The following is a 16,939-nucleotide window of genomic DNA, read 5'->3' as shown; positions in this document are numbered from 1 at the left end:
CAAATTGCCCCACTTGCCCCCCCCCGGTGGCCCTGGGAGGTAAACTGGTGTAAATTAGTGTTGTTTCATTGGCTTCAATGGAGTTTTATGAATTTACACCAGCTTACTAGCCTAAAACTGTATCCTTGATTTCTGTTTGAACAACATGGTCATCTTCGCAACTATCTATTTCTCCATAGCCCTCCCTGCTTTCGACCTATCCTGATCAACACCATATTGATCCCCAAGAAAGAACAACCCAGTTCCAATTCTCATAAAAGAAAAATCTGATTAAAAATTCCTATTCTAATTGTCTGATTCATTCAACTTTAATTTTTATCTTTCTTTAGTATAGATTTGTTTGGATAACCACTCAAAAAAAAAAGATCATTATTGGCAGAGAAAATGACATGTACACATTGCATCCACAGTTTATAGCAAAAACAAAAAAAATCAGATATTTGGGATGCTTTGGATATGAGAAAATGAACATTTTCAAAATTGCTGGGCCTGATCCATAGCCTATTGAAGTCAATGGGAGTTTTGCTATTTACTTCAATGGGGAAAGGATTAGCCTCTAGTCATAGGTTCAGTGAAGTGGACAAAATTATAAAGGAGATACAAAATTCTTTATTCAAATGTTCACACACAATCTCATTAAGTTTGTTGGACACTGTATGCCAGTATCTACAGTGCAAAAGTCTGGCCGCAGATTTGTATTTTTGTGAGCAGTAATACAGTAAATGCACACTGCTATTCAGCGGAGTTTCATTTTTATAATTAGCAGTATAAATAGTATACAGAGTAAATATGAAGCTTTTTACACAATAACTTCCATCACTGGCGTTGTACCCTATATACAAATCTGAAAGCGCCTTTTAAGAGGCCTTCAGTCTGAAGGTCAAAACCTCCTGGAACCTCACCGTTCTTTGTGAGCATTTTACATATTAAATCACACATTGTATTCAAGGGATCTATTACCAGTTTCTTCCTCTTTGGCCTTCATCCAACAAAGCATTTAAATGTGTGCTTATTTCAACCTCCCACTGAAACTGGTGAGACTACGCATATGTTTAAAATTAAGCATGTGTCTAAATAGACTGGGGCCTTTATGCACTGGTAACTTGGTGCTCATTTCATAATCTAATGTAGATGTTATCTGGACATTAGTGCCTAAGGATTTGTGAATATTAAGTGGAGTAGTGTATAAAGAATGACATTAAAAAGGGGAAAACATGCATAGCTTAATATCCTTCCAAGAACAGCTAACTGCCTCATTGGTTAGTCTTCCTGGACTGCTTTGTAGTATGTGCTAGGGAATTCAGCCTTCTAGGATTGTAATTTTTATTCTTAAAATTCATTATGGATGTAAATATTAGTAAATAGACATTAACTGCCTGATCAGCATCTGCAAGTTGGACCATGACCTACCAGAATTTACACAAACAATGGACAGATGCAAAATTGTACCATAACAATGGAGGGCAGATCAGAATATCTGACCTTGTATGTCTTTTTAATAAAGCTGTGGGATTTTTTTCTGCCTTTATACAATTTAACCTAATCTACATACTCATTCAGCAAGCCATGCCCTGGACTATATTTCTGTTGTCTATAAGGGCTTTGTACCAATCCTATAACACTTACTCATGTGAGTAGTCCCACTGAAGTCAACGAACTTAATTGAGTGAATAAAGACTACTTGCATGGGTAAGGGTTAAAAATTCATGCCTTTAATGTGAGAGCCAATATTATAATGAATGTGCCTTTTCTATTCTGGTGAAGTGATAATGGATCATATATGATTGCCTTGTGATTGGCTAATCTGAGTCTGTAAGGATGTCAACAGCATGCACTGTTCTAAAACATTCACTGATGGGATTACATATTAGATCTGAGAAGGGTGCAACTTGTTTGGGTTTTCAAATAATATGATTTAGATGCAGCCATAGAGCCCTATTCCTATGTATGTTCAAGACAACTAGTATCCATACATTAACTATTAGTGGTAAATATGCCCAATGGCCTGTGATGGGATGTTAGATGGGGTGGGATCTGAGTTACTACAGAGAATTCTTTCCTGGGTGTCTGTCAGGGAAGATTGGTAGAGACCCTGGAGGGTTTTCGCCTTCCCCTGCAGCGTAGAGCACGGGTCACTTGCTGGAGGATGCTCTGCACCTTGACGTCTTTATACCATGATTTGAAGAATTCAATAGCTCAGACATAGGTTAGGGGTTTATTACAGGGGTGGGTGGGTGAGATTCTGTGGCCTGCATTGTGCAGGAGGTCAGACTAGATGATCATAATGGCCCCTTCTGACCTTAAAGTCTATGACTCTATGTGTTTAGATTAAAAAGTTTAATTCTAAGCACAGAAACAGATTATCCCTGCGTCTTCACAGAGAGAACCTGATACATAAATAATCCACATGTGGTAGCTAAAGCTGAATGCTACAAGGTCAGAAAATGTACACTGGGAAAAAGAAACTCATCAGGATGCATAGACTGCTACTCCATGTAAGTTCCTAGAGGCAATTTCAAGTAACTGGCCCTCACCTTTCATCTACCTACATTGTGACTAGAACTGGTGCTTTGATGCACTCTGAATCGAAAGGAGGGTTGGGAGGAAGACAGACACAAAGCCTCTCACTTGAAAATTGAATAGAACTTGCATCATTCATTATAGATTGAAACAGCCACTGGGTCTGTCCACATTGGATCTGGAGATGTAATATGCAGCTCGGACAGATATACTAACGCTGGCTCTGGCTGAGCTAGAGCACTAAAAATAGCAGCGTAACCATGATTGCATGGGACATGCCACCCAAGTACACAGCTCATGTCCTAGATGGGATTGTTAGCCCATCCCGCTGCCTGGGCAGCCATACACTGCTACTTTGAGTATGCTAGTTCAGTCAGAGCTAGTGCGGGCATCTCTAGCTGAGCTCCATTGTAGCCATACCCACTAGTAATAACTTCTCCTGGTGCCTCATTCATTTCCATTGGAGGTTCTCGTCTTTGAACAAAACGCTTCCAAACTTGATTTGCCCTGAAACCCCTTTAAATTGGGCTTCTAAATGTCCAACCGTTTATTCAATAATGCCCTGATCCAGCAAAGCACTTAAGCACATACATGTGCTTTAAACAACTTTAAACATGCTCAAAGTTACACGTTTAATTTTTTTGCTAGGTCAGGACTGCGGCTCTAAAAGGATTTTTTGACAAAAAAGAGTTTACAAATATTTTTTTTTGCAAAATATTTGTGTTAAAATTCTGATTTTTCATTGGATCAATTTTTTATGAAAAAAATTTCAAATCCAAACAATTCATAGTTTAGTTTTCTTAGTTTTAACTCATCCCCTTTTCTTGTCTTTTCTCCTTTTCCCCCCTTTTTCCACTGGAAGAGGGGGGAAACAAAACAAGTAACAGAAAATCCAACATTTACACTAGTTTAAACCTGCAAGTGACCCATGCTGCAGAGGAAGGCAAAAAAAAACCCCAAGGTCTTTGCAAATGTGACCCCAAATATGGCAGTCATTTGGACCCTGAGCATGTGGTCAAAACCCACCAGCCAGACACTGGGGAAGAATTCTCTGTAGTAACTCGGAGCCCTCCCCATCTAGTGTCCCTTCACTGGCCATTGAGGATATTTGCTACTAACAGTTGCAGATCAGCTACATGCTACTGTAGACAGTTTCGTCCTACCATTCCCTCCATAAACTTATCAAGCTCAGTCTTGAAGCCAGCTAGTTTTTTTTGCCCCACTACTGCCCTTGGAAGGCTGTTCCAGAATTTTACTCTGTTGATGGTTAGAAACCTTTGTCTAATTTCAAGCCTAAACTTGTTGATGGCCATTTGTTCTTGTCTCAACATTGGTGCTTAACTTAAATAACTCCTTCCACCCCCTGGTATTTATCCCTCTGATTTATTTATAGCGAGAAATCATATCTTCTCTTAGCCTTTGTTTGGTTAGGCTAAACAAGCCAAGCTCTTTGAGTCTTCTCTCATAAGGTAGGTTTTCCATTCCTCTGTTCATCCTAGTAGCCATTCTGTGCAACTGTTCCAGTTTGAATTCATCTTTCTTAAACATGGGAGACCAGAACTGCACACAGTATCCCAGATAAGGTCTCAGCAGTGCCTTGTATAATGGTACTAACACTTCCCTATCTCTAAGGTAAATACCTTACCTGATGCATCCTAAGATTGCATTAGCCTTTTTCACAGCTGCATCACATTGGTGAATCACAGTCACCCTGTGATCAACCAACATTCATAGGTCTTTTCTCCTGTTCTGTCACATCCCCAGCTTATAGCAAAAGCCCTTGGTTTTGGTCTCTAAGTGGATGACCTTGAACTCTGTGCTATTAAATTTCAACTACTCTCTCTTTCAATATTTGTTCTAAGAACTTGAATACAAGTGAGGTCAAACTAACAGGCATCTAGTTTCCTGGATCACTCCCCCAACCCTTACAAATATGAACTATATTAGCAATTCTCCAGTCATAGGGTATGACCGCTGAGTTAACAGAAACCTATCACTTTCTCAAACTTCTTAGCACATTCAGAGAATTCTGGCAATATCTCACCCTGCAAAATTTTCTTCCAATTTTTCAATGTTATTTTTAATTTAGAACTTTCCCTCAATCTCTGATTTCACTGTCTAAGTTTGTGAGCTTTTCTTAGTTAAGTATCAAGTTCAAATGTACAAACATAGTTTCCAGTTGTATAAATAACTGTTCTACATTTTTAATGTTTGAAAAGTGCTTTGAAGAGAAAAAATACTACAGAAAAGAATTCCCTAGCTGGCTGCTTAGGGCAGCTCTGTAGCCTTTTGCTTCACTAGAGGGGTGTAAACAGGAAAGAACTGACTCAGGATCTGGCCTTTAGCCCTAAGCACACTTTTCATCTTCAAATCACTTTACAGGCATTGGGACTGATTTATCTCCTCTGGCATAGGATAGCAGCTACACAGCAAAGCGATTCACTGCCAGGACGTGGGAACCAGGAAATGGCAGCTTTTCACCAGTGTTGCACCAAGAGGAAGCAACTATAAGTACTTCTGGGGATTCCATAGGAGCTCTGTTGGCAGCGGCGGCCCAGGAGCCATGTAAATGTGTTATGCGAGCACAGTTAGAACGTGCACATAAGCTAGTATGAGGAAGAGAAACTGGATGAATCAAACAGAACAGTAGCAAAAGACTTATAGCTGAAACGTGGTCTATGGGATTGGGACCAATCAAATTTGGATTCCCCATAGAAAATTCCTCTGCATCTCCAGCTGCAGAGGACCTGTGAAGGGTCTAACAAAGCTGTCTCTCCATAGATTTTAAAGACATCAGAATTACAGTGGAAGGCTGATCTCGTCTCTTTGGGAAGAATTTTTCCAGCATACCTGCAGAGTCTATGTAGTGAACGTGGCTGATGGACAGAGTTGATCAAAATATTAGAAAAGGTGATATATTAATTTTTTTTAAAGAATGAAAACAATGAATTTGGTTTGCTGTTATTTGTGTTGTCACATTTGTTCATGAGCATTTGGAAACCTGTTGGGTAGCCAGAAAATATTTGCAAGTGTCACAACATTTTAGCACAAATAACCAAATTAATATATCAGAAATTGTGTTATTTGCCATTAAATATTAGTTATTCTTTTGTTTGCAAAGATTCAGTCCACCAGTCAGTGAACAGAAAAGTCATGTTGACTTTGGTGTCTAGTTACAAATACTGATGGCGAAGAGTTCACAAACATCTTATGGGCTGCATAGTTTTCCTGTATGATTTTTTTTCTATTACTTATGACTAAGGAATAAATTCATGAACAGAAATACAGAGCTATATTTGCCCTGAACATTGTAACAAAGAATTCAAACACTTCAGCCTTCAAGACAGAAAGCTTTGTCAAAACAATCATAGGTGGCTGACAATTCAGTTAAATATTTTCCATAAAGTCTGTAGTGTGAAGGTTCTTTTAATGGTGTGCCTGCACCAGTTGGCTTTCCCATTAGTCATCCATGATAACCTGAAATGTGAACTGTTATAAGCTTGCTAGATAATGTTTTTGCAATGCCTTTTTTTGCTTGTGCAAGGTTAAATGGGAGATTGGATTTTTACTGTGTCAAGGCCACACACCTTGCATTTCTGGTTTTCAGCTTCTCGATGACACTTTGCTGAGTAACGGAATACCTGCTGGATTGTGTGCAAGACAACCACAGAGATTGTAAATGACCTGGATCTCCTCCCCACTAAACAGAAGACATTTTTAAATGCGGCCATTGCCCAGATTACCCAGGCTATTTTTTGAAAGTTAGATTTTCTTTTTGTAGGCATTTGAACAGTTGGCTGCTAAAGGGATCTGAATTATATCTACCCATCAATAAAGTTTTCATGGATTCTATAGTCAAAATTAATTGCATGTAGTTTGTATGCAAAATATCCTTTTTCTATTTTATGTTAACTTTTATAGTTTTATTTTAAATTTGTAAGCGAATATCATGCTATTGAAGGTGACAGATTGACAGTGTTAGAGGTACTTATTTACCAACAGAAAACATCAATGAATGCTTCCCCACCAAATCCCACCAATGTGCTTCACCCCTTCCTGGATTTCGGTGGGTAGGAGCGAGAGGGTAATTTAAATTAACATGCATGTTTAATTCTTCTCCTAGTGAGACTGTGAGTGTCTATTGCATTTGTAATGATGATTTTGTAATGTGGAAATCGATCCAAGAGGAACTGATCTAAGACAACTAATTAATTTTTGAGTACATATAAACTTTTGGTCATTATCAACATGGGAAAGATTTGAACCCATGACCTAGAGGTGAATGTTTCAAGAGTTTCTCATTATGAGTCACCCAGTTCCATGTTTAGATGCTCATATTTCAATCCTTTCAAATACACAGACGTTTGTAATGTACACCTTTACTTTAACAGTCTATCAAGGATTGTGGTGGATATTCCATCACTGACAATTTTTAAGTCAAGATTATATCTTTTCAAAAAACATCCACTCTAGTTCAAAAGGAATTATTTGGTGAGCCTCTGGGCAGGCGGCGGCTGCACTCTGGCTAGCAGGACTCCCTGCATGCTGACATGCCCCGGGCAGCGGAGTGCGCGCCCCAGCTAGTGGGGGGAGGGAGCGTGGGGGAGAGAGAGAAGGAGGGTGGCCAGGGCGCTCGCCACTCAGTCCCTCCCACCACGCCGCCTGCCGGGAGGGCTCCGCGCCACTCTTGCCTGCAGGTGAATTGAAAGTCGTGGGGAGGGAAGGATGCAGGCTGCCAGGCTTGCTGCAGACTTGGCACTGGCTGGGGCAGATGGAGCGCACAGCCCTCTCCCAGCAGGGCGCTCCCCTCCTCTGCTTCACCGCCCCCTACAGTGGCGCACTGAAAGTCGTTGGCGAAACAAAAGAAAAAGAAACAAACAAAAAAAGCCAACAGGGTGCAGGGCGGCTGGAGCGGAGAACCAAAAAAAAAAAAAAAAGGCGGCCGTGCCACCTTAGGATTGGACTGAATGTCGCCCAAAGCACGAGCTTGCTCGGCTGGTGCCTGGAGACGGCCCTGCCTGTAATCCATAAGTAAGCAAAGATTTAATAGTACAGTTTACAGACAAAAGTCAAGCAGGTGAAGAAAAATAAAATATTGAAGAATAAAATTATATTTTCTATCTGGCTGCCCTTAACTGCTCAAGAGAATAGAAATAGAGTTTGCTCAAAAATCATCCCTTTGTTTCTCATTTTAGCCCATATGAAAATCACACTAATAGCAAAAAAAAAAATTAAAACAAAAATGTTGGTTAGTACTAAACACTTCCTTGTAGTTTGCACGGAATACTTCATTTCATGGCTTACAGAGTCTGCTTTGCACATTAGAGCTGTGCATTTATTTTTTGCCATTTTCAACAAAGAAACATTGTCTCCTGCTTGTTATTCAGCCTGGTGTCCTGTCTACTCTTATCTCAGAATCACCAGCACCAGTAATACAAAACTCTCTATTCCTAAACAGCATTGAGAAGCAAAACAAAGAAACAAATTCCACTGAGAAAACATTGTGTGGAATCTTTAAGGTTTACAAGAAAAATAGTCATGGAAGACTCCTGATGAACTAAAAAAATATAAGACTTTGATTATGTTAATATCAATGTTTGGCTGTTGTGAATTTGTGATTTCTGATCAGTTATTGTCAGCTATTGAAAACTTCTTTCATGTACATTCTAGTCACCACTGACATTTATACTGCTCCATAGGATACAGTGGGATTAGATTCATAAAATGCACCTGGCACAGATTCACTATTTGTTTATGATAAATTCCTTATGCCAAATCCTGAAGTCTTTACTCAGTTTTGAACTTTGCCTGAGGAAGGAATAAATCAAGGCTTTGGAGTTTGGGCCTTTCATTGCCGACGTGTTACAATGTCTGGGGTTGACTTGTTTTCATTCTGTAAAGTTACCATGCAACATTTTGAACAAAGGGCCAACAGCATGTGCCATAAAAGTACACATACTGGTGCAAAGTAGGCCCAGATACAAACATAAGAACAAAATTAGTGAACTTAGTGATTTAACACATTTGCTAAAGTCACAAAGCATGTCCGTTTCAGACCCAGTTTTTAAATCTGTATCTCCTAGCACTCAAACTGATGTCCAGTCTACTAGACCACTGTCTCATTCATTAGTACGAGAGCTGAGAGGGAACCAGATTTTCTGTTTCCTGGGAAATTCCACTTTTGATTTTTTTTTCCCATCTCAGAACAGAATGAAAACCAAAATTTTGAAATTTCCCCCCAAAATGAAATTTTAAAAAATTGTTTAAGATCAAAATGTTTCATTTTGACATTTTAAAAAATATATAATGTTTGGAATATAAAATAAATTGCTAAATGAAAAATCATTTTAGAACAATAAAAAAGTCTAAATGTTCCCTGCTGAAGCTGCTATTTATCAAAAAAATTCATGCCAGGTTTTTTCTCTAAATGAAAATTTGTTGCAATTGACACACTTCTTCAAAATGTTTCATTTTTGACTCACTAGCATTTTCTGATCGAAAAATGCACCAGTGGAAAATTCCTAACTAGTAATATTATTATTTTTGCCTTATGTTAGCACCTAGAGGTTCACTAAGCGTGGTAGCATGAGAGCATCCTCACCCCCAAAAGCTTACAATCTAAAAGATAAGGCAGACAAAGTGAGGAAGGAAAGGAGTATGATTATTTCAGAGATGAGAAATTGAAACACAGGGAGATTAAATGACTTTCCTAAGGTCATACAATGTGTCTGTGGCAGAGCTAAGAACTGAACAAGATCACCAGGTCCTATGTAGTGTCTTCCTCACAGGGGTATAGCTTAAGCTTTCTCTGTCTCAAGTCACTGCACCGTAAAGAGGTATTGGGGGAGATTTTCAAAGGTAGGTAACCAGTTCCTATTGCAAGTCAGTGGGGCTTATGTGTGTAATTGCCATTTGTTCCCTTTGAAAATCTCCCCCATTTACCATAAACCAAATCTAAATATCTAGGATTCAGTAGTGTGCTTATTGGTAAGTATGTTATTATTCCCATTTTACAGATGGGGAAACTGAGGCTCAGCACACAAACACTGTGATTGGAGGAACTGTGATCTAGTGGATAAGACCTAGGAACCAAGATCTAAAATTCTGTGTCTGACACTTAACTTGTGTGACCTTGAGAAAGTCACTCAAACTCCAAATCTCATGTTACCATCTCTAAAATGAGGACAATGATATGGACCTACTTCAAAACTAAACAAAATCTGTAATAAAGAGCCAAAGAATCATGGTTCATATAGTCAAAAAGAATTTTCATAAAGAGTAATTTGTCCAGCTCTGATTACCAACACTATGACAGCATCTTGCAGCTAGCTAAGGATGTTAGTAAGAAAAAAATTTCCCCTGGGTTTGCCCTGAAGCCCTCTTGGGCAAAACTTATGTTTCTTTAATTATTAGATATATATAGATAAAAATGGGAACTTGACTTCACACTGAATGGACTGGAGCCTTCATAGCCAATATATAAAGTAAAATGTGTTTTGTAGGGATGGTGACAGCTAACATATCTGAAACCCACACAGTTGTCATTTAGAGTCACTCAAAGCTCATTTAATTTTCTTCATCAGTTCCTCTCCCCTGCCACCCTCCCATCTCCTTGGCCATCCATCCCCATCTTCTTTGTACATTTTCTTTTCCCTTTAACCACTTCAGTGGGTGTCTGTTTTCAAAGTTGTGATTTAAGAATGAAATTTCTTCCAGCTGTCATGTACCAAAGAGAGTTTGGCAGCTGTTTTAGGATCAGTGGATAAACTTCCCATGCAACTTGTATGAACTGGCTGGTGAGTGTCTGGGGAGACTGATGCTGCTTGAATATTTCCCTTTGATGCCAATAACTTCCCCAATATGTCTTGGTTTAATGCCAATCTTGAGCTATATTATAGATCTGTACCCCAAATGCCTAGTGTGCCAGTAACATGCCCAAGGTACCACATTTAAGAGTCAAGCACTTTAGGTGCTTCAGCAGCTAGGCCTTATAGGCACTAGCCCTGGTGGGTCCCAATAACTACTCGGACTTATGGTTATGGGAAAGAAGAAAGGTTCCAAATACCCTAGGCACAGGTGCCTAAAGAGTTACAATTCAAAGTGTGCAATAATGCTTCCTGTTTGGGTCTCTGGGGCAGTCTACTTAACAGTCAGGGTTCCTCAGGCCTAGTGCCTGGTGTGTCCTCTCCAATGCAGCCTCTGTTCAAGCAAATAAGCATTTGCAAGTTTCCAAGCCTGGCTCAGTTAGTGTTTGTCACTGGGGCCCCTTTGCACTGGTTCCCTGCCCAGTCGCTGCTGCTCCCCCATATGTCCCACACAGACAGTGTGGTGTCCAGCAATCACAGCATATACCACCTGCAGCTCTGCCCAAAGTTCCTGAGGCTTCTTTCCAGCTCTCTGCTACCATGCAGCACCCCCTCCCAAACAGGTCCCAAACCAAGAAGTGGCCAGGCTCTTTCTCCTTACCTGGCCAATATATTGCATCCCTTCTGAGTCTTTCTCAGAACCCTCAAATCCCATGCTGAGCTCCTAATGATATTTTCCTTGATGCAGTCACAAGACCTGCATTGTTACACATAAGCATACATCATTCTGCAGCCTCTTCTGTAGCCCTTATGGGCCTCTCTCCCTTCTCTCCCCAAAACCAATGAAAATGTTCTTCTCCCAATGGTAGGTTAGCGCACACACACACACACACACACACACACACACACATATATATACACACACACACACACATATGAAGCTTCAAGTCTTGACTTTGGGTTGGTTCAGACCACACCACCACCACCACATCCAGTTATTATAGCTATCTCGAAGAATGATGTACAGACGCCTTGAGACCCCAGTACCCTGTATGAGCACTCCCCGTGCTGCAGCATGACTGTGTAAACTAGCGAATATAACAAATAAAATGCCAAGAACTTGGCATAGTGGATTAATTTACAGTGAAAGCAACCCCATCCAGAAAGCTACAGTGTAAGATAACCTGTGCTATATAGCTTGCCCTGTGCCAAGAGGCTAGTTCCTATTGGTGAATTCTCACTGCTCTTTTCTCCCTTTTTCAGTTTTATAAACAATGTATTTTTATTTCAGACCTAGTGAATATTCCCAGTTACAAAAATTGAAGCTGCTGTGAGCTGTGGACGCGCTTTCTCTGAAAAATTAAGCTAACTGTCATGAAGTTAGTTGTTTCAGGCAGCAGCAGTCATAAGAATCCCTGAAAGTTGCTATCACCCTGAAGTCTGCAAGGGCACAGACTCCTCTTGTCCCTTACAAAGTTCGCACTTTCATTGGAAATGACCCTATGCCACCACTCAATCCTCTATCTGACCTTTTTATTCTATCTACCATGGATTAGGCTAGGTTTTAAAAGCCCCTAGCTCTTTAACATCCTTAGTCTCAGTTAAATGTTGCTGTGATCCTTTAATATATCCATCTCTACTCACCACATTCTGTTTGATCATTTATTCTCAGTAAGGGTGCAATCCTCCCTGGTCCTGAACACCCACATGAGTAGGGTGACCACACACCAAGTGTGAAAAATCAGGATGGGGGTGAGAGGTAATAGGCATCTATATAAGATAAAACCCCATATATTGGGACTGTCCCTATAAATCAGGGCATCTGGTCACCCTACCCATGAGGCATTGACCTCCCCCTTTTGTATGACTGAGGCCAATGAAAAAATAAGGTGTGTAGGACTTGACAGGTTCAGTTCATAGTTTTGCAAGTGATCTGACTTTGCAGATCGCTTTTTCAAGTTTTCTCAAAGTGTTTTCTAAAACTCGCACAGATGATACCACTAGACATTCTTCAATATTTTGATATAGCACAAAGAAAAAGAACAGTTCTATCCCAAAGCAATAGCTAAATAAAGGTTCAGAATAAAATCAATGAAGAGAATCCCTTAAGTCTGAAATGATGAAGTGATTTTATTAACCAACATCTTGTATTTCACTAGGTGTTGTTCTGTGTTTGTCCAGAACATTTTAACCAGTCAGAGAGTAAATGAGTGTTGTTCCACTGAAACCAATGTTTCATTGTAGACTTCTGGAATTCAGAGAAGCTAAGGATCTGGCCCTCTGTTTAACTTTTTTTTTACTTTTACATGGTATAATGTTCCTATTTAATAAATAAGACTCTTAAAATGAGTAAACAAATTCTCCTCAGCCTTAGTAACGCATGGCAAGTTTTTTTTTATGATCATTTTGTCATGAAGAATTGTATTTTAAATATTAAATAATTAGTATGCCCCGCAACTATTCTAAGACATACAAAATTTAAACTGCTTGGAAGCAGAAAGAGAGGAGGGATGTTTGTCTCATAAGAACATCAAAATCTATGACTAGTTTCATGTGAGATAGTCATTTAAGAACTCTGCAACCAGGGTTGTGGTTATTAAGTGTTTTGAACTGCCTTTTTGCTAGTAAAATTGATATATCTTTAATATAAAAAGTTATGTGATCATATTTCTAGAGATCTTCCTAGCATAAGATGGTCATTTATAGTCATAGTAGAAAAATCGAATACAAAAATCTATATATTTTTTGGGGAAGGGGAATATTCTATTGCTAGGTGGATTTGATCAATCTTAGTTTATGTGCTTGGTCACTCTATCCTTTAAGGTGAAGATTGTGTACACGCAGATGACTAGCATAGTTGATCAGGTATCTCCCATTCGCCAACCACACCCCAATAAAAACTCCTTCTAAAGTGTTATGGTAGGTAATCCTGTATTGGGTGTTAGGGAATTATATCAGGGTGGCTCCAAGAAAGCCACATATCTGCTGCAGTATTCCAACTTACAGCTTGGAGCTATTTGAACTGATATGCTACTCAAATACACCAGTAGTGGGATTTTCAAAAGTACTTAGCTGACTCTCATTTATTTTTTTATGGGACTTATGTTCCTAAATCACTTAGGCACTAACAAATGACCAGTAAAATTTTGAAAGGTGCTTAAATGATGTAAGGTCCTAACCCCCTTTTTTCCAATAGTGACATTGGCTCCTAAGCACCTATGTCTCATTGAATACACACACACACTTTAAGATGGTATTGATAAATTAACACCAGATACCATGGTGATGGGTGCAGTATTAGAACTTTTACAGACTAGAACTCACTTCATGTGCAACACTCAAACAACTGTGTTAATTAAAAATAAGGAAACAAAGTGCAAAATTTTAACACTGAGCATAATTAACCATTGGAACAACTTACCAAGGCTGTTAGTGGATTCTCCATCACTAGCAATTTTGAAATGACGATTGGATGTTTTTCTAAAAGTTAAACTCTAGGAATTATTCTGGGGAAGTTCTGTGGTCTGTATTATACAGGAGGTCACACTAGATGATCATGGTGGTACCTTCTGAACCTGTGAATCTATGAAAAAGGATTAGTAATTTATGTAAATAAAAACAGTTGCCATTACACTGGTTAGGATTAAATATGTAAAGAATAGGAGTCTTCCTGTTTTAGTGTACAAACCAACCACCAGCTGCCTGAGGCTCGGAGTTAGAAAAAAAACTCTTTACTCCTGGAGTGGGTTATTCCATTTGTCTATGATGGGGCTTCCTCCTTCCTCTGAAGCTCCTGGTACTGGAATTACTGGAATACTTGATTAGCTGGACTACTGGTTTGTTGCAATATGGCAATTCCTATGTTCTGATGGATAATTCACAGAGGAGATGGAGATGTAATTTCCAGTTTGAGTTGATGTACATGCACTAGTGTTGATTGAGCTAGCATGCCAAAAATAGCAGTGTAGCCACAGTGGTGTGGGTAACAGGATGGGTTCACTGCCTGAGTACATACTTAGAGACTTGGACTGGATTGTCCTCAGGGAAGCTAGTCCATCCTGCCGCCTGTGTTGCCACCATCACACTGCTATTTTTAGCACACTAACTCGATCAAAGCTAGCACTATTATGTCTATCTGAGCCAGAACTTACACCACCACCCACAATGTAGACATACCCTGCATCTCTAGGTTGTGACCAGGAGCTTCCTAAATACATTAATAATGCTGCCATCTTTGACTACTCATGAGATGTCCACGGCTCAAGCAGATAGAATTTATTGCCACGTGCAACTATCCAAAGGCTGATTTCTTGCTTAATAAGCCAGCCATATGTGGAATCATTTCCTCGTGGTTTTGCATTTCAACAGCTGGAAAATATTTACTATTCATTATAGCCCTAGGCATATTCTATATATAGGTGCTAAGCTGAAGAGCTCCGACTGGCCACAGTTGGCACTGTGGTACTCTAAACTTCTGCAAGTCAGTCCTTCCATTATTGAAAAACCTTTGTATGTTATTAAGCAAACAGGCTGACTTATCTGGAATCCAATTCTGATCAAGTGCTATTTTTCTTCTCATACAGTAATGAATAAAAATGAATAGAAAAGATCTGCAGAGTGATGTTTCCAAGCTCTGTCTCATAATTATTCAAAACCTTTGCAATATTTGAAGATGTCAATTAGAGCCATTCCAGCCCCTTTATTGGTAGCTTTTAATTATGATCAGTTAATCCTGGGAGAATTGCCTTGCTCTCATCCATACTTACAGTAGAATAAATGGGCATTGACTTATTTCTGAAATAGACATCAGCTCTACTCCTAAACTAGGCACATCATATCTGATCAACTATTTAGTACCCTCCAACTGGGGGGGGGGGAAGAGGGGTTACAAATCGATTTAAAAGGTTTCACTTCCTCATGAGTCCTTTGGTTATTTTAGCTGAAATATTCTAGCTGTTAAGTGGACTCCTTTAATGGACAACAAATATACATCTTGAATACTCCTACAGATTTCTAAATGCAGCCTTATTTTATCCATTCGAGAAAATAGATTTCTATGCATCCAAAAGATAAAACCATAGGTAAAGCTTAAATTGCTGCCTTTGGATCATTTTAATCTTTGAGGTCATCTTTGCAATTATACACCCAATTCAGACTTGTATTGCCCATTTGGGACTCATAAATGAGTGCGAACCTATTGGAGCTGTGGAAGTTGGATTTCTAGAAGCCCTTGCTAGCTTAGCATAGACTTGCTTTTTAAGGCTATAGCTCTAAAGCAGAAGGCCTTACTTAGTGTTGGTGAAGGTGATTTTGGTTAGAACTGGATTTTCACTGGATTTTTACTTCCTTTAATCTGTTGCAAGGACAAAACTGGATGTTGCTTGACTTGGTTGGCCATTCTATGTATATATAACCTGCTTGAACCTAAAGAGACAAAACTAAGTTAGCATGGCAATAGGTGAACAAAAAAATAAAAAACAAAAATAACCCTTCTTGACTTTCCAACTCCAAAGTGAGTTTCATAGTCTGGCAGTTAGAGAAAACTTTAATTGCAAAATGGGCACATTTGGTTTGCAATTGTTCACAGACAATAGACACTTTTCAGAGTATTTAGCACAGGTCTTATTAGGAAGGTGACAACATACTTTCTGTAGCCAGCATAGTTGTGCTTGCAGGACCAGGTTTGCAAGGGGGATTTAGGCACCTGCCACTTTAGGTGCCTACTTCCAACATTTAGGCACCACTGACATTCAGAAAACTAATTCTGAGTTGTTGCATAACTCTGTGGGTTCCTAAAGTTCTCAGGTACTTAAGGCTAGGTCTCCACTGACAGGCTGAAGATTCCCCATCACATACACAGACCCACTCTAGCTTTCATCAAGCTAGCATGAGTATACATAGCAGTGGAGACCAGTGGGTAGGTACTTAGCACAACTCAGCCATGCCTCCACTACAGCTACCCATGCTACTGTGGCTATACTGCTATTTATACTCCCACTAGCTCGATGAGAGCTAATGCAAGTATATGTACAGGAGCAAGGGAATCACACTCCTAGCTTGTAGTGGAGACGTAGCCTAAGTTTCCACTGGCGAAGTGCCGTGGGTGCCTAAATTGCTGCCAGTGGGCATGCGGAAAGTTGCCTAAGTTCTGAAAATGCCAAGTTGCTCCGTGTCTAATTAACACTTAAGTCCTGGCAGGATTAACAAACTAGGTGTTCCCCCACCTATCTCATCTACAGGATCCAATCCAGTAAATGTGCTTTGAGGCCACCATAAAAGCACGGTTACCAGATTGAGCTTCACACAAAACATAGTCAAGGAGAAAGTGACAGTGGAGACCCCCTTATGCCCAATAACCCTCAAACACTCATCTAGGAGGTGGGAAGATCTGGGTTCGAATCCCTCTTCTGCCTGATGTGGAGCAGGGACTTGAGTCCAGGTCTCCCAGCTGAATTACCTACCCACTAGACTTTCAGGGGTGGGTCTCAAACTCTGCTGTTGGAGTTCTTCCACTTGTGTGACATGCTTAAATTATCATTAGGTCAGAGAGAGAGAAAGAATGACTATAGCCCAGTTGTTAGGGCACTCACCAGGAGGTGGAAGACCTACATTCA

At 39.7% G+C, this 16,939-nt stretch overlaps 1 long non-coding RNA gene across 2 annotated transcripts in view; it reads right to left on the bottom strand.

Annotated features, from left to right (window-relative positions):
• The window catches only part of LOC120379722, a 373,098-nt gene that overhangs the window by 336,633 nt on the left and 19,526 nt on the right, over positions 1-16,939 (bottom strand). The gene's annotated exons all lie outside the window — the stretch shown is intronic.

Source organism: Mauremys reevesii, linkage group 13, assembly GCF_016161935.1.
Source record: "Mauremys reevesii isolate NIE-2019 linkage group 13, ASM1616193v1, whole genome shotgun sequence".
In the NCBI taxonomy this organism is placed as follows: domain Eukaryota; kingdom Metazoa; phylum Chordata; order Testudines; family Geoemydidae; genus Mauremys; species Mauremys reevesii.
Note: the sequence above shows the minus strand (reverse complement) of the source record. Positions and strands in the feature narration are given on the sequence as shown.